This window comes from Camellia sinensis, chromosome 2, assembly GCF_055761805.1.
Source record: "Camellia sinensis isolate YWXY chromosome 2, ASM5576180v1, whole genome shotgun sequence".
In the NCBI taxonomy this organism is placed as follows: Eukaryota; Viridiplantae; Streptophyta; class Magnoliopsida; order Ericales; family Theaceae; genus Camellia; species Camellia sinensis.
In genome coordinates this window covers 213,415,342-213,434,256 of record NC_138962.1, presented here as the reverse complement: position 1 = coordinate 213,434,256, position 18,915 = coordinate 213,415,342, and the positions used below count along the sequence as shown (strand labels likewise).

The following is an 18,915-nucleotide window of genomic DNA, read 5'->3' as shown; positions in this document are numbered from 1 at the left end:
CTCTTTACGCATTATGTTATTCACTGGGCTTTAGCTCACTGTTTATATATATATGTAGGTGCTCAGCCACCAGATCGGAGCTAGGAGCGTGGGTTAGACTCCAGTTTTGTCAAGCCAGCCTTTGTGCCTCACTGCGAGGTTCCGAGTTGCCATGCTATGGCTTTGGGGTGTTTTGTTTGTTTCCCCCGTCTATCTCCATACTGTTTGGATTACTGTATAGACTGTCAGTTGCTAACTGTACTGTTATCAAGGGATTAGGTCCCTGTACTGTGTGACTGTAAATTTTGTATAGACTGTACTGTTTGTATATGTATGAATGCATGAAAAATCTTTTTGGCATACAGACTGTCACAGCTCATTGGACATTGTCTAATTACTGTATTGGCTTCCGCCAGGCCCTGTACTCTGTTTTATTGTATTACTGTTAAACAGGCCTTCGGTAGTCTCGGATTACTGGCCGGTTACGGTGCTAAACCCATAGGGCCGGGTTTGGGTCGTGACAATCAGTAAACATGGTACACATACTACCGCAGGAATTTCAAGCTGGAGATGAAAATCAAGAGGGGCAAGAAGTTGATCCAATTCCAATCTCTAGTGAAGATTCACAAGCGAGTATGGTACAAGATAATTTCGGAATGATTACCCCAATGGAAGCTGAGTATGAGAGTGAAGAAGTGGTAAGTATTAACCTCTCGTATCCATTTGAGTATCCCTCGAATTCTATGACACAGCATGTTAAGCCTTTGTACATTAAGGCCTTCTTCGATGGGATACAGTTAAACCGAGTCTTAGTAGATAATGGGGCAGCGGTGAACTTACTACCGAAATCCTCTTTGAAGAAATTAGGGAAAAAGAATCCCACGTTGATCCCAACCAGTACAACCATTGCTGGTTTTGCTGGAGACAAACAGATTGCCCAGGGAATTCTACCCATCAACCTAAGTGTGGGAACCAAGGACTGCATGACGGCGTTTTTCGTCATCGACAGCAATGCGAAGTACAATGCTTTACTTGGTAGAGATTGGATCCACACTAATAAATGTGTGCCTTCCTCTTTGCATCAGAAAATGATAATAGCTCTAGGCAATGGGGAGACGGAGGAAATTAATGCAGATCCTCAACCTTTCATAGCCTGTGCAGATTTCGCAGAAGCCAAGTTGTATATTGATGGCGTGACACCGCTCAGTATACTGATGAAATCCGATGGCTCAGCCGAAGTATCGGCTGATGAGGAAGTAGCACACCTAAAGCACTTAGTCCAGGAGAGTGCTGATGAAGAGCTGGTTGTTAAAGATGACAATGATGCCTGGTTGTAGGCAGCAAGATGAAGCACCAGAAGCCAGGTCTTTGGCTTTAATTGAGTTTTCAATATTGGATATAAAGTCAATAGTCCAGAAAGTACAGGAGCAAAAGAAAGAAGTCATGACAATTGGCTACAAGCGGGAGCAGCAACAAGCCAGAGTTTTGACCCTTGATAAATACTGTGTATTGGACGTAGAAACGAAAGTCCAAGAAATATAGGAAGAAGAAACCTTGTGGACAGACTTTGTCTATGAGGAGGAGAATAAAGAGGAAGAATCAAAGAGCCTGGAAACAGAACACAGCAAGGAGACTACTTCGAAGTCAGAAGGGATCAAAGAAGCAGTTCCAGTAAGTACTCAGATACAAGACCCCTTAGAAGAAATAAATTTAGGGAAATATTCTGTACAACAACCTATTTATATAAGTGCTTGGTTGAATTCTCTTGATAGGGACCAGTTGTTGGTTATTCTGAGAAGATATAAAGATTGTTTTGCATGGTCATATAATGAACTACCAGGATTGGATAGGTCATTAGTGGAACATAGGCTTCCCATGAAGCCTAATTTCAAGCCATACAAACAAAAACCAAGAAGAATGGGTTCAGACGTGATCCAGAAAGTTAAGGAAGAAATTCTTAGACTACTTAAGGCAGGCTTTATCAGGACAGCCAGATATGTTGAGTGGCTATCTAATATTGTACTTGTAGCTAAGAAGAATGGCAAAATGAGGGTATGCATCGATTTTAGAAACCTAAATCTGGCGACTCCAAAAGATGAATATCCTATGCCTATAGTAGATTTGCTGGTGGATAGCTCAGCAGGACATTAGATTTTATCAATGATGGATGGGCACTCTGGTTATAACCAAATCTGCATTGCGGAGGAGGATGTTCACAAGACAGCATTTAGATGCCCTTGGAATATCAGGACCTTCGAATGGGTTAAAATGCCGTTTGGCCTAAAGAATGCCGGGGCCACATATCAGAGGGCTATGAACACTATCTTTCATGACCTTATTGGTGGGTATTTAGAGTGTTATATTGACGACATTGTGGTTAAATCCCAATCCATGGAGGAACATCTGTTTCACCTAGAGACAGCCTTTGAAAGAATGAGAAAGTTCAAATTGAAGCTTAATCCTCTTAAGTGTGCTTTTGGCGTATCATCTGGAAACTTCTTGGGCTATGTAGTACACAAGAAAGGAATACAGATCGACCAAAATAAAGCCAAAGCCATCATTGAAGCCAGACCTCCATCAAGTAAGAAAGAATTACAAAAGTTCCTTGGACAGGTTAATTTTCTTCGAAGATTCATTTCTAACACTGCAGGGAAAACTAAAGTTTTTTCTTCCTTATTAAGGCTAAAAGATGAAGAGGAATTTGTGTGGACAACGGGGCATCAAAGTGCTTTCGATGGAATCAAAGCCTACTTGGCCAACCCTCTAGTACTGATGCGACCAAATGGCGTTAAGCCTTTGAAGTTGTACATAGCTGCAGCAGAAGATTCATTGGGAGCTTTCTTAGCCCAAGACAATGAGGAAGGCAGGGAGCAAGCTGTTTATTACCTTAGTAGGTTTTTAAATTCTTGTGAATGTAAATATTCAGCTGTAGAAAAGCTTTGCCTTGCACTGTATTTTGCTGTAATGAAATTAAGATATTACCTTTTGCCTACGACTGTCTTGGTAATTGCAACCACAGATTTGGTTAAATATATGTTATCTAGACCTATGTTGAGGGGAAGAATTGGCAAATGGGTATTAGCCTTGTCAGAATTTCACTTAGAATATGTGCCCCAAAAGGCAGTGAAAGGACAAGTTTTTGTCAATTTTTTTGGCAGACCATCCATCGCAAACAGAGAGTCAAGAGATAATGGAACTTAGTATGGCTAGTGTCGAACCATGGCAAATGTGGTTCGATGGATCGAAAGCCAATGACTTAACTGGAATTGGAATAGTAATCAAGTCACCGCAAGGAATAGAAACCACACATGGTTTCAGAGTGGATGAAACTGCTTGTTCTAATAATCAAGCTGAATATGAAGCTTTGATAATAGGATTGGAAATTCTTATTGGATTACAAGTACATGCAGTTGACATATTCGGAGATTCCCAATTGGTTGTCAACCAAGTAAAAGGGATTTTCAAGTGTCAAAGTATAAGTATGCTGCCATATTATGTTGTCGCATTATATTTGCTCTCTCAATTTGAAATAGCAAATGTAACTCATGTTCTGAGATTCTTGAATAATAGAGCTAATGATGTGGCTTAGGAAGCTTCGAATTTCAAGAGAAAGGATGATACCCAACGGGACGTAAGCCAAACAACATACCAAAAATCTATACCATTCTTAAATAAAAGGAATGTGGTCCTGGAAATCAATCATAATGATCTGCAGGAACAAGATTGGAGGCATCCAATAATACAGTACTTGGCTGGCCCATCCTCAAAAGCCAGCAGAAGAGTTAAATTGCAATTTGTGCAATACATCATATATAACAATGATCTCTACAAAAGGGGGGGGGGAGATGGTCTATTGTTGGAATGTTTAGGGCCAAAAGAAGCATTAACAGCTATGGCTGAGGTTCATGAAGGCATTTGTGGTGCACATCAGCCCGGTGTAAAGATGAGATGGCTGCTTCGAAGACATTCCTATTATTGGCCAACTATCCTTAAAGACTGCATAGAATATGCAAAGGGCTGCCAAGCATGTCAAAAGCATGGTACAATAAGGCATGTGCCCATAACTGATCTGCATGCAGTAGTAAAACCTTGGCCGTTCAGAGGATGGGCCATGGATATGATGGGAAAAATACACCCACCCTCTTCGAAGCATCATTGTTTCATTTTGGTAGCTACTGATTATTTCACCAAATGGGTCGAAGCTAAGCCATACAAAGCTGTAGATCAGACGGAGGTTATTGGGTTCATTAAAGATTTGATCCATAGATTTGCCATCCCACAAACGATAACGGTTGATAATGGGACTGTTTTTGATGGGAAAATGGTAAAGTCTTTTGTGTCTGAGTTTGGAATTAGCCTTGTCAATTCCACCCCATATTATGCATAAGGCAATGGTCAAGCTGAATCATCCAACAAGTCCTTAAAAAAAGGAATACAAAAGGTTGTGGAAGATAATCCTAGGGACTAGCATAACTTATTGTCAGATGTATTGTGGGCCTATAGAACTTCCCCAAGGTCAAGCACAGGAGTCACTCCTTATGCCTTAGTTTATGGGCATGATGCAGTATTACCTGTGGAGATCAATGTTAAATCCTTGAGGGTAAGATGCCAAGACTAGTTGGATCCTGAGCAGTACTATCAGAGTATGTGCTTGGAGTTAGAAGACATAGATGAAGCTAGAATTCTGGCATTAAATAGCATTTTCTTTCAGAAGAAGAAAGCAGCCAAAAATTATAATACGAAAGTCAAACACGTTGGCTTTGATGAAGGTGATTTGGTGTGGAAAACAATACTTCCAATAGGAATTAAAAGCCATAGATTTGGCAAATGGTCACCTAACTGGGAAGGACCATATCAAATTCATAGAGTTTTGCCTTTTGGAGCATACCATTTGAAAAATTTGAATGGTTATGTGCATCCCAAAAAGATTAATGGCAGATATTTAAAGCCTTATTTTCTAACTATTTGGGAAACACAAGGAATAAAATAAACACTGAGTACAAGAACATAAGATGATAAACGAGAAAATGTTTTTTATAAAGAGTCAAGTACATCGTGCCACAAATTGGCCCAAAAATCATTACAATGTTTTAGTTGTTTTTGTACAACAAATTTCCTATTGGTAAATGACGAAAATAGTTGAATAGCTACAGCCATGTCTCTCTTTTGATCGGTCAGCCCTTGATTGGTGATTTGCAGTTTGATGTCAGTTCGGAGTAAGGCCTGATTCACTGCAGAAAGCTCCTCTTCGAGTTGAGCTTTCCTCTCCAGTAGTTGAGTTCGAAAGTGAGAGGCAGAGGAGTGTTGTTCCTTAAGTTTCGATACTTCAGTATGCACTTGAGAAACAAAACTTTGGTCTCTAACCAATTTCTCATCCGCAACCTTGGCAGCATGACAGATGCTGGTGTAGAAGTCGATAGTAGCTGCTGCCTGGGATAGGTGATTTGAGACATCCATACCAGACTGCTCAGCAAGTTTGTAGCACTGAAGAAACCCATTTTTAATTATAGGCCTTTGTAGAGCCTCGAAGGGAATCCTCGAAAAGGAAATTAACAGGTCCAGGCAGGTGTCTGAGTCTATCAAAGGTACAGAAGGCTGGCTGCTGGAGGAAGGAAAGCTCTCAAAAATTTCCAGCAAAGAATCAGCCAAAACTAATGGCTCAGCTTCCTCATCGAATGTCGAAGAAGTAGAGGTGATGTCAAAGAGACTAGCCAATCTTACTTCGAAGACATCAATCTCATCATTAGACATGAGGGGCGCAGAGAAAGTTGCCATGGGAGACACAGAAGACTGCATAGGGATAGGAGAAATGGGTGGAGCATCTTTAATGGTCTCCATGGTCCTAGCCACCAATGAATCAAGTGAAGGAGGGCTGGACCTAGGTAAAGGTGATAAGTCACGAGTTGGAGAGCTGCCAGCACCCTCAATAGGGGAATCAATTGCCATCAGAGATGAGGTAGTAGTTGGAATCTCTTTGGAAGGAGAAAGAGGAGCAAGACTTGACAGAGAAGTAAATTGAGGAAAGTCAAGGGTCAAGTGGGAAAGATGTGGAGTCAAACCAAGAGAAAGAAGTGCAAGAATGCTTGGCCTCAAGAAAAATGCAGGAAGTATAGACCTTGGAAGTGGAAGCATGATCTGAATAGCTTTTACATCCTGCATTTGATCAACCTCGAGTGAAACTGAGAGAGGTCTCATTGGAAAGATGAACTCAGAAGTTGCTGCTGCAAGAGGAAGAAATGTAAAGCAATGTTAAACTTCAATACCAAAGGCTGACAGAAGAAAAAATCGCAGAAGTATAAAGAATTACCTGCTCCAGAAGTGTCGGTGATGATGGGAGAACTACGAAGGGTGTAATGGCTGGCAGTTTGTTGCCTTCTTGCAGTTTCCCTTTGTAGTATGTCAGCAGCGGCAGCTTCATCTCTCAGAAATTATTGCTGCCGTCTCTTCTCAGCTCTCTCAAAGACAATCATGGCTTTAGAATGTTCTGGTTCTACTACCTTGACGGCTGCTTCATGGATGGTATCTTCAACCAAGATAGGAGCGGAAGCAGACATCTTTTTTCTCTTTTCCATTGCTTTGGCAATTGTCTCGGAATTAGAGTCTTCGACCATATCAAAAGGAGAGACAGTCACCTTTCTTTTCCTTTTTCTCTGTATTGGCAGGGTCTGCTCCTTCTCAATTTCCTTCTCAACTTCTTCAAGCTGAGATCTGGATTCCGAAGAAATGAGTTCATCATCCATCTCTCTGGCAGTTGTCTCATCCCTAACCAAGTCAGATGAAAAGATAATCGCTCTCTTCTTTCTTTTCAAGGGTAATTCTTCCTCTTGATCTGCTTCTTTTTTTCTTCTCCTTAAATATCGGATGTTTCCTTCTCAAGCTCAAAGAGCCTCCTTTTCTTTTGTGATTGGCCACCTCCACAAAAAAAAAAAAAAAAAAAAAAATTAAAGATAAGGCGAAATGCATTATAAAAGGACAAAAGGAGAAGGGACAAGGGTATATACCTTTCTTTGAGGCAGCCCGAGTAACTCTAGGAGAAATTGAAGCAGCAGGAGCAGATTGTGCTGTAGCATGTGCTACAACTGAAACAGTGGAAGAAGTGACAATTTCAGCTCCTTTGGGCTTGGACACATCTGACACCGTTAGTAGGTTTAGAGGTGAAATGGCCAAGTAGATCTCCATGTTAGTCACCCACCAGTTTTGGTACCTCTTCCATACGGTACCTTGAGGAATGAAAGGGGTATACTCGAAATTGGCCAAGTCATCTATAAATTTAAAAGTTGCATATTCTAGCCTGGACTTCCGGACTTTCAGATCCCTTCTAGTAAGGCTGAGATTTGTGTTGCTACAAAGAGGTATTGGGACCCCTTGTGTGAGGCCAAATTGTCTAGCAAATTGAGCAAGACTGTAAGGTTCAGCAATGCATTTGTAGGCCTTCGGGTTCAAAGTCCCGATAAATAACTCTCTGGGAATCAGAATGGAAGCCCATATATCTTTGTGAATAGGTGAAGTATAGGACTGGTCACTTAGGAAATTCCTCAACCAAGATGGACCAATGGAGGGTTCGAAGGGACGAAAACGGTAAGTAGGAAGGGAGGCTGGAAGCTGGTGGAAGAAAGAGAAGTAAAAAGCAAAGGTAGAAGGGTAAAGTGAAGCATTAGCCAACCTTATGCCATGAGTAAGAGGGTTTGGCTCAGAAAATTTAAGGCATTTGGATTGTAACTCAGTAAAATAGGCGAAAAGCCAAAACTGAAGAATCTAGAATGGCCCCCCTTGATTAGCATCTAAGGGTTTCTCACAGAAAATGGAGCAGACTCTATATACGTGACCTAGAACATGTGGGGCTAAGGCCACCTTTTTCTGTAAAACAAAGGCTTTGGCAAGAGGGGCAAATTCAGGCATGATTCTTTGAGAAGAGGTGCAGAATAGGAATTTGCAAAGCCAATACAATAAGAAAGAAAAGAACTCCCTATCAGTCACAGGGCCCTCTCTTTTATTCTCAGCCCTAGCAAAATCACTATAAGATGAGTTAAGGGAAGGGAGAGAGAAAGGGACTGCTAAATCAGGATAATCCGGTCCAAATGGGGTACCAATGGGGGATAGTCCTAGTAAATGGCAAATATCAAGAACAGTAGGGGCCATCATCCCGCATCTAAATTGGAAAAAGTTAAAGACAGGGTTCCAAAAACACAAGGCAGCAGGAATCAGGAAAGGGTCCTCTGAGATAGTTACCCTAGATAGTCTGAGAGCATCGAGAAGGCAGAGTTCTTGAAGGTCCAGGGTCCTAGCAGGAATAACCCAATCATACCATTCTTGCCACTCTGGTCTCACCGTGGGCCAGCATCGGTGGGGGCGATTTATCCTCCAGTTCCTCCAGTCAAGACCACCTTCGTAAATGAGACATTGGTCTTCCAGACGGGGATACAGGGCTGGGAGCTCAGTAAGGATCTCTTTGAATATGGGCCCGAGCACGTAGTCTAGCTGCACATGGCGACGAGGGACAAAGATGCGTCCATCAATAGCGCTTTTCTCCCCAGCTTTGTACTTCTCACATTCTGCATCAATGATCCTCTTCAGGGCCACAGATGGGCTCGTACGCTCTACGACTGATACTAAAGGAGAAGCCATTGACAGTATGCTTTTCTTGAAAGTAGAACCGAGAAAGGAAGTAGAGAGGAGCCGTAGATCGGTAGAAAGAGGGGTTTGTGCATTAAAAGAACAAGTGGTTTCAGAGCACGAAACAAAAGGGTTTTTTAAAAGCCCTCGTGTCTGAAAATATATTGCGTGAGCTGTTAAAAGTGCGAACACAAAAAGTTTTCTTCAATATTGGTACTTTTGGAGGGAAAAACAAAGCCCAGATGTTGAGGCTAAGCTTCGAAGTAAGATATTTGGCTTCGAAGCCAAGTCTTAGCGCCAATTTTTTTTTTTTTAAAAAAAAAAAGAAAAAAAGAACGGCTTCGAAACAGAGAAGCCGGCTTTGAAGCAGGTTTCCATACCCAAAATATAAGAATACTCGAGTGTTTATTTCACTTCAAAGAGTCTAAAGACCTGTTTTTAGGTTTTTAACAAAGGTAGTGTCCTTCGAGGCAAAACTTGGGATTCTTTAAGGATGGGATTTGGTGTTTGAAACACCAAAAGCAATAATGACAATGACTAGATGTTGACTATGGTCAAAATAGACTAAGTATAAGATTTCTAGATTCGAAGCACTGTTTCTAATTGAAAATCAGCCAAAATTGTCAACTTTATTCCACAAATTAGAAAGATTCATAATTGGCTCTTTTAGTGTTTCATTTAAAAACAATTAAGTCCAGATTCAAAGGATGAAATTGTTCAAAATTCGAAGCTCTAAATTGACTTTTAAAACACAAGTGAAAGCAGGGTCAAACAAAGCCAAATGAAGAAGAATTTTGTTCATATTTACATCAGATGACCCTATCCCAGTATGAACTCGAGCTCATAAAAATAAGGAATGGAATAAATAACAAGATCATGAAATTTAGTCCAACAATGATCAATAAATTTTTGTTCTTTCTTTATTCTATCTTCCAAGTCTTCTAGCATTGGCTGCATAAGTTGATGTGCTCTCACTTCGTAGTAGAGCTCTTCAGCCTTTATTTCGAAAGCCACCTCTCTTAATCCTTGTTCCAATTCGTCAATGTCTAAGTCATCCCAATACGCAGAATCTTTATTCTTGAAATCACCGAATTCTTCAATGAAGTTCTCTGCTTCGTACTGAGCATGAATTCGAAGAGACGAAAGTTGGTCTAAAGATTGTGTTGTAGCTACAGAATTTCGATGCCAGTGAAGGAGCAATGGAAGTTGGTCCAGAAACATATGAAGTTCTGCCTGAGCAAGGGGATTAAGGACATGGCCCCTAGTCAGAATATCACAAGCCCATCGAAGGTTCTTGAGAGGGACTTCGTCCTCAAGAACATTAAAAGGCAAGTGAGAGAAAGCTGCAAGCAGAAGTTGAGCTTGTTTCCGCTCAGCTGGAGTAGGAGAAGGTAGAGGTTTATAAGGTGGGAAGACGTTTTCCATGGATAGCGCAAGCTTCAGTCTCTCTGTCCAGCAAAAAGTTGGTGGGCGAGAAGGTATGAATACTTCAATTTCGGGAGACGAAGAAGAAGGTGTGGACGCTTCTATTTTCGGAGATGACTCGGGAGCAGAAGGAACAAAGGCATTAATATAATCAACCCAGTCAGAAGAACAAATCTTCGCCTTCTGGGCTAAGAATGATGGGTTGTACCCTTGTGCTTCTTCTGGGCGGCAGGCAGCGTGCACTATCTTTGTAGGCATGGAGGATGTATACCATGCTACAAGAAGATTCTCTTCCAGACTACGTCGATGGTCAATGGGCACATAGGGATAGACCACTGAACTTCGAGCATAGGAAGGAAACTCTAAAGGGTCAGTGAACTCAACAAAATGATGGTTGATTCGCTCCTTCAAATCATAGGTCTCAGGTGTTGACCAGCTTATCCAGTCAGAACCCCCAGAAGAGGAAGAAGTTGCAGCTTTATCCCATATAGAGATTTGTGAAGAAGAGTTTCTCAAGTCCATATTTGCAACTTTCTGAATCAAAGGTTTGAGAGCAGTTTGTTCGAACTGTAAGGGTGAGTTAGAGGAAGAGCTTCTTATGTCTATATCTGCAACTTTCTGAATCGAAGGATTAAGAGCAATGTGTTCGTAATCCAAAGGTTGGTAATTTGCAAAGGCATCCATGACCTGAATATAGAAAGGTGGGTAAAGGTGACTAATAAATGCATGGACGTTTTTTCAATGAGGAACAGCATCGACATATGACTCTTCGTGTGCTTGATCGCTGGAGGAAAAAATTAATTCGGCCATGAAATGTATCAGTCTGTTCGAATGCTAAGACAGTGAAAGTGCTTAAAGGATTAAACGAGAGTATTAATACAGATGGTGAGTGACAGTTGCATTTCTGGGAAGATGCAAAACCCATGCACGTTCTAAGACGTAGGAAAAAGGACCCTGATCCACTAATATCACCAAGTCTTGGGCATATTAGTGCGGGAGGTAATGTTGGCTACATATTTTGTGCAAGCCATCCTGATCATACACGTGGCAGTTAATATTGGTTGTTATAAGATCTGAGTAGCAGGGGATCAACAAAGAGATGCAAGGTGACGTGGCTTCAACGGTTACTCACATTCAAATTCAAATATAGGAGGGAAGCCTAACTGCAAGTGAAGGCGTAGTGAAACTACTTATAAGGTAGCATGATCAGCGATCATGGAGGAGCAGTTTGACGGTTTGAAGTGCAGTTCGATGGTTATCTTTGAAGAAGTATAAATAGCAGGAAGGATTTCAGAGAAAAGGGGGGCGAAAAAATCTAAAGAAAACCAGTCTTACTTTACATATTCCAGTTTTATTTCCTGTTCTTTACATTTCTGTACTTTAAGTTCCTGCACTGCACTTCATTTGTAGGAGTAGTTTTCGAGTATATTGCCGCTGTAAATCTCTACGAGGCTGAGATCATTGTAAGTTTTTCATACTAATGAAATGCTTCAATTTATTTAACTATTCTTATGCTTAAATTCTCTTAAATCAAGCTACCAGTAAGCCACAAGTAAAAGTCCTCTTTATTGAGGCTGAAAGAACCATAACACAATCGTCTGAATAATTAGTTGGCAATTACAATTCTGTAAGGACTGATTGATCCTTGCTGGCACGCTCATAATTACAAAAATAACATTCGAAAGCCAAAAAGCCAACAAAAACATGTCAAATTTTATATATATTTATTCAATAGTTCCTTCATAGAATTTATTCAAATTTATAATTCAATATAACAAAATGTATAAATTTTTAATTGATGGAATAAAGTGATATTGAATGATAATTCAATGAGAAAAAATGTAATTTATCCTTAATTTGTGTTTATTTAGTTTATAGTTCAATTATTTTTATTTTTATTTATTATATTTGGTAGAATATTAGCGAATTAGTAAATTAAATTAGCATAATTAAATGTTTGATATTTTTGTATAGGATCGTCAAAATTAGAAGGGAAATGGCTTCCAATCCAAGTATGATATGGAGAGAGAGAACAATCCATATGAAATTTATAAATAGGTGGATAAATTAAAAAATTAATTTTCTAAAAAAAAAATAAAAACAAAAATTTTAAAAAAGTCAATGTGATGAGAATCTGATACTCAGACTGGACGTCTAATTCGGGCATTCTAACAAGGGAAGATTTACGAGCCGATTCTATTAGCTAGAATTATTATTTATTAGTCTTTTTTTTTTCATTTATTAATATTTGCAAAAAATATTGAGACAAAGTATTTTAGAATTTATTGATACATTCAAAAATTATAGAAAATTTATAAATAATTAAGGACTTGTTTGAGAATTGGCCTTTTTAATATATATAAATATATATATATATTTTACTTTCTCATGAAAAGACATGAAAAAAATAAAAAGAATAATTTAACTTGTAGTGATTTTTTATATTTAATTCCCAAACATCTCCTCAATCTATCACTTAGAACTAGTCCTAATTTACCATTCTACAACAAGTGGAAACAAGGTTGGCTCAATTAGAAAATATTGAAAATACTCTGGCTGACCTTGTCTAAAAAAACAATTAACAATAATAAACCGCTCGACCAATTTAAGAACAAAACAAGGCTCAGCAATACAGCCCAAACGTGTTTGTTTGCGAAATTGCCAACACAAAGAACTTAACAGCCTCTACTACTTATATCGCCACTGTCACCGCACACTACTAGCACAACTATTGTCAAATTAGTTTTAGCAATTCAAACAAATACAAAATAATAATAATAATAACAATAATAAATAAATAAAATTTGTGAAAAATATTTTTAAAAAATATTTTCAATTGAAACAAACCAGGGTTGATTTGGTAATTATATTTTTATCATTATTTTTGTTACTCTTTAGTTTTTAAGATAAATTTGTTTGCTAAAAAAAACTGATGATATGTTGGATAAATGTTAAAAAAAATAGTATATACATATATTTTTGTTGTTGGAAAAGTTGTGTGGATCTTTAGTTTAATTTTTGGATAAATTATAAGTACACCTCTAACGTTTATTTAAAATAGTTATTATTTTTTGTGATTTTGAAAATTACATATCGTTCCTTGAAATTTATAATTTTATAATAAATAGTCTATTTTATTAATAAATAGTCTATCCTACTGAAGAAAGCGGTGTCGCCGCTCTTGCAGATATCAATGAGAGCCATAGATTCTTCAAGTTTATGGCACCTCCATCGGTTTCTGGAATGTTTATGGCACTTCTTTAAATCAATTCTTCAAGTTTCCATAGATTTCGCTGCAATTACAACTGCATTGAATCGCTCGATCTCTCTTTTCTCAGCTCTCTACTCTCTACTACCAATGATCTAGAATCCCTCATTGTCTCCGCCAATTATTCTCATGACACAAGTCTCAACAATACTCATCACAACGCTCAGTTCGGTACGCTCTGCTCTGTTCTTCGTCCCAAAACCCTAATTCATGTGACTCATGTGTGATGCGTTCGATTTTCATGTGTTATGTTCAATTACGTATTTTTTATTAATTGATTCTTGAATTACTTATTTTTTCTGAAGCGATTCTTGAATATTAGTTATAATACTCAGTTTCTCCTTCAAGAATTCTGACTTCATGTGCACACATATATATGTAGTTGGTGCAAATGCAATGCGTTTGTAATTTTGTGTTTTAAAATTTTTTTGGTGGTTTGAAGATTGGGGGGGGGGATACTGTTTAACAATTTTGGATAGTTTTATGAATGAGAAAAATTGTTTAGCACTTAAACCCCAAGGGTTGGCCTGGTGACAAGGTATTGGGTCTTGGGGGTGTGCTCCCTCCAAGATTTAGAGATTGAAACTTCGTAGGTGCTAACAATTCCTTGGGGTTATCGGATGGGGAAAACTCTTGAATTAATCATGCACTTGTGGAAAACTCCTTGCTGAGGGCTGTGCATCTCTGGGGATTAGTCGGGCTTTGATTAGGACACCCGGTGCCAATCAAAAAAGAAAAGTTGTTTAGCACTTATTTCAATGTAGAAGGTATTCTTCGAGGAAAAAAAAAAGTGAAAAAAAATTGTGACAATATTTATAGGAAATAAGGTGTATGCTTGCTTTATATAATAGAATAGATATGTGAATAGACACATGGTTGCCTATGTTTGCTCGAATTCATTCTTGAAAATCCCCTTACCATTGGATAAGATTTATAGTCCATTTTCTTGTTTCATTTCATAACCATAATGTGATGTGTTTATTATATATATATATACACACACACATGAAGCCATATTTATGTTCAATTATGTGATGGTTCACGGTTGGTTTCAAATTGGTTCTTGGAAATCTGTTAAAATATGAACATTTCTGTTTATGTTAAATTGGATTGATTTCTCAAAAAGTTTAGGAAAACCCATAGAAGTTCACAAAATCTTTATTTTAATTAATTTTAATTTTTTTTTGTGACTACAAATTCAATTACAGAAAGACGAACAGGAAGATGTTGTTTTACTTTGAGTTTTAAAGGTTTTTGCAATATCCCACAGGCTTATTTTTGGAAAATGTTTAGATTTAAATTCAATGATTGATCTTCTTGAAATTGCTTATGTTTCAAACTTGACTGCATTTCAGTGTCTGATCAAAGGAGGCCTCTTTTGTTCGACGAACCTCGCACTCCTGGTAACCCTTACAATTATTTGGACATCAATGAATCAGAATAATCAAAAGAGTTTAGGCAGATTTTGAGGTACATAAGGGAGTTTGCGACGCTTGTAGGTAATTATCTATTTACATGCAGCGATTTGATCGATGTTTTGGTTTCAAGAGATTAAAAGAAGAAACACTGATAGGTGTTGTGCTATGGGCACATTGAGTTTGTTTGGTTTGCTTTTAAACTTTTTGAAACTTAATGTGAGAAGTTTCCTTGTTTTGTTCGAAAATTACTATGCCCGTGGAGCGCCCATGCCCCAACAACCCTAAGAGCCACACATTCACGCTTGGGCGACCAATGGTTCATTTACACAGAAAACCCATCTAGTGCATTAACATTTTTTTTCCTTCAAAAAATACATAAATTCTGCTTGTATAGCATTACACTTTTTTATATACTTATTTTAGGAAGTTATTTTTTTTCTTTTTCTTGGAATTTATAACATTAGTGTGGCCTTGCAGTCAATGTGATTGTAACTGATGCAGAAGTTTTGCCATTCAGATCAGGATCTGAAGACCTTATCCTTACAAAAGACTTAAGAAAATCATCAAAGTTCAGTCTCTCCTCTACTTTGTATTGTATTGCTGTTTTTGGAATGACTTTAGATTACATGTCGGGTAACTTTATAGAATTTTCATACAAAATGACCGAATAAGTTTTAACTCGGATGTTAATATTCACATATATATATATATATTGCTCTGTTTCTTGCAGGCCGGGTGTTTTGTGTGGGGGGTTGATTCGAGTAACCAGGTTAGCTTTTGAATGACTTTGTTCAACATGGATTCATTCATTGAAGCCTCAGGGCACTCTGCTTTTGTATGGATGTTTAGTCCCCTGATTTTCCTGGCATGCTCAATTGCCCAGTTGGACATCTTGGTAACGTCAAGTATTACTTTGATAAGAGATATGACCTTGGAATTCATTAGCGTCAAACACATGACAACCCACCTCCCCTGTTCAAAGATTGATAACTAGTTTCAAACACATGACAGTACCTTCCGTGTTTCCTAATTCAAATCTTGGCATGTGAAACAAAATGTCTAGCAAACGAAACCAAAATTTTTGACTCAGATTTTGTAATCATTGGTGTATATTTTGACCTTGTTATTGCGGGGCCACACTATGAGTAAATCCTAGTCTTTGATTACAAATTCTGGGCACTTTTCTGGGTTTTTAGAACTACTGGATATGACATGAATTGTCGCATATTTTCTCTATGTACGACTAAACTGTACATGACCAATACAATAGAAATGACGAATATATATTTTTTTTGGAGGAAATATAAGAACTTTAATAAATATTGAGATGTGTTGAAATATGCTTTATTTTGAGAATATTGAGATGTGTTGAAATTGAAATAGCAGAATTATATGGTATGATGTTGCAGGACATAGTTCACTTTCATTTTGTTAATGGTGAAGCCTCATAGAGCTATTGTTTGATGCAGTTTATTAAGTAATGGACATCGTCCATTACAACTATGAAATGGAGAGGATCGTAATCCTTATATATATATATATATATATATATATATATTTGTAGGTGTGCACACTGACATGAGTGTGCTTGAAATATGTAGTATGGATATACATGCCATTACAAATAATCTAAGAGTAGTTACAGAATGGGAGAGAAGAATAGTATAGATGTATTAAAAAACGAAGAAGGATAATTAGGGGATGTAAAAATCATACCTGAAAAATAAGGTCAAGAAAATAACTGTGTCTAGCACTAACAGTAGTGTCCATTCAAGTGTACTTGGTAAAAGAGATTTTGATAACAATCTGTGGGGTTATAATTCATGTAGGTCTTTGATTTGTAACTTTGTAAATGTCTTTAAGACATCAAGGGGAGTAGTTAGGTTGCGGTGTCAGGGCAACGATTCAATAGTTGACATTGATGTAATGCTTGAAATGTAGAATTTGTTGAAAGCCATAATGAAGAATTAATCAATCCGGAGTTGAATAATGGTTCGGGGGAAGAAGTTGGGGAAGGAGAAGAGAAGAAGGGGTCGACTTTGGATGAATTGAGGGAGTTTTTGCAGAAGGCGCTTAAGGAATTGGAGGTTGCGCGACTTAACAGTGTTGTACAAATTGTGTAAATTAAATAAAATGAACAGATTCATAATTAATTAAATTTATATTACATAACAAGAAATCATGAATCTAAATCATGCTAGAGACTACAACTTGATAAACAGAAATATTTAACAAAATCAAATACTTAAATAAGATAGTAAAGAAAACAAATGGAAGCCTATGTGATACCACAGTCTCCTTAAAACAGATTTGCCACCTCACCATGGGTGTTGGAGGTATGTCGGCGTCTGTCTCTCAAGATACAACGGTTTAGCACCCGCTAACGCAGAAACACCTTCTGCTTAGCTCCGGCAAATTGACAATGGTAGCACTCTCTCACACACAGGAAGAATATATTATAGGAGCAGATTGACTATAATATGAGAGCAAAAATTTTTGTACTTCAACTAAAGAGGATGGTTTCCTTTTATACACAATGGGGAAAAGAGGAGGAGAGAACTTAGCTTATTTTGTGATCATTTTCACAATGTTGAGCATGCCCTTATATAGGCATCTTTGGCAAGATATATGGTAAGGCCATGTGTACCTCATGGCTTCCAAAACCATGTGTCTGTCATGGTTAGGCCATGCGTGCCACATGGTTTCCAACATTAGGCCACACCATGTGTACCACATGGTTTCCAGCATTAGGCCATTCATCCACACATCCACACCACATGTTATATGCACAATCATCATTCTCAATCTCTCATTCATTAGACCAACTTAATGAAACAAATTTTCATTCAATCCTCAAACCAAAAAATCATATTTTCCAATAATCCCCCACATGAATAAAAATTGACCGAATAAAGAATAATGGGTAACGTTTAACAACAAAGACTCGGAGAGAGAGCATACAGACTAACCTTGCATCAGAAAAGGTAGCTGTTGGCCTTAAACCTTTCGTGGTGAATGCCTATCGGATTTACTGGCTGACTAGTGAACGTGATGTCTTGAACTGTTCTGTCATTTGTGTAAACCAAGACAATAGACCTCACATAGGAGTTACTCCAACCATTGTTCTTGTTCTCACTGGCGTGTTTGGTATGGCCCTAGAACACTAGCCTGGTTCAGTGAGTGTTTTTAAAGAATTGGCCTTGTCAATTCTTAAAGAAGCGGCCTCACTTTGCACTCACATAGGTGACCTACATAAGGTATCTCACTACACCACGATTGATTACTCACATCACTTAGGTCATTAAAAGCATTAGCTTATCCTTCCACCCTCACAGGGAATTACTATATAAAGGAATGGGCAAGAGGATTTACCTCTTCAGTGACTCATCCGTTACACGCAATTAGGTTATCCCTTTGAATCTAGATCTTGGGATCTCTAGTTAGCTAGGTTAGGTTTTCCGTTCTGGTAACATTAACTGAAGGCCTTAATTCCATTCCCCTTGATAACGTTTCTACTAACTCTCGAGTTAACCTTTTGGTTAGCGGATTCGCAATGTTGTCTTTAGACTTTACATAGTCTAGAGAGACAACTCCATTAGAGAGTAGTTGTCGTATGGAATTATGTCTACGATGGATATGTCTAGACTTTCCATTATACATATTACTCTGTGCCCGTTCAATCGCTGATTAGCTATCACAATGAATACAAATAGCAGGAACAGGTTTTGGTCAACGTGGAATATCTTCAACAAATTGGCAAAGTCATTCAGCTTCTTCAGTTGCTTTATCTAAAGTAATAAACTCAGATTCCATTGTTAATCTCGATATATACGTCTGTTTGGAAGATTTCCAAGACACGGCTGCTTCTCCAAGGGTAAACACAAAATCACTAGTAGATTTGGAGTCCTTTATATCAGATATCTAATTAGCGTCACTATACCTTTTTAGCAAGGTTTTCAAAGGCGTATTCGAGGCGCGACTTGAGGCGAGGCGTACAGAAAACGCACAGATGCGTTCTGTTTGGGGCGAGACCCCAGCTATGCGTACGCGTCAAGATCAGAGGCGTAAGCCTTTGTCGGGCTTCATGCGCTTTTGACGCTTTCGATAGCGAGGCGGAAGCCTTTGAAGAGTTCGATTTCAAAATTCAAAAAATAGAAGATAGAGTAGGTGATGGAAAAATTGCTATAAATTGACTTCGATTCAAACAGAAAT

The 18,915-nt window shown here is 38.3% G+C and overlaps 1 long non-coding RNA gene across 1 annotated transcript; it reads left to right on the top strand.

Moving 5' to 3' along the window:
* The first annotated feature begins 13,426 nt into the window (after window positions 1–13,426).
* Window positions 13,427–15,597, top strand: LOC145820622 (uncharacterized). The gene is made up of 5 exons (XR_014362511.1): window positions 13,427–13,456; window positions 14,641–14,784; window positions 15,221–15,271; window positions 15,434–15,472; window positions 15,587–15,597. It is a non-coding gene; the product is annotated as an uncharacterized LOC145820622 (long non-coding RNA).
* The last annotated feature ends 3,318 nt before the right edge of the window (window positions 15,598–18,915 follow it).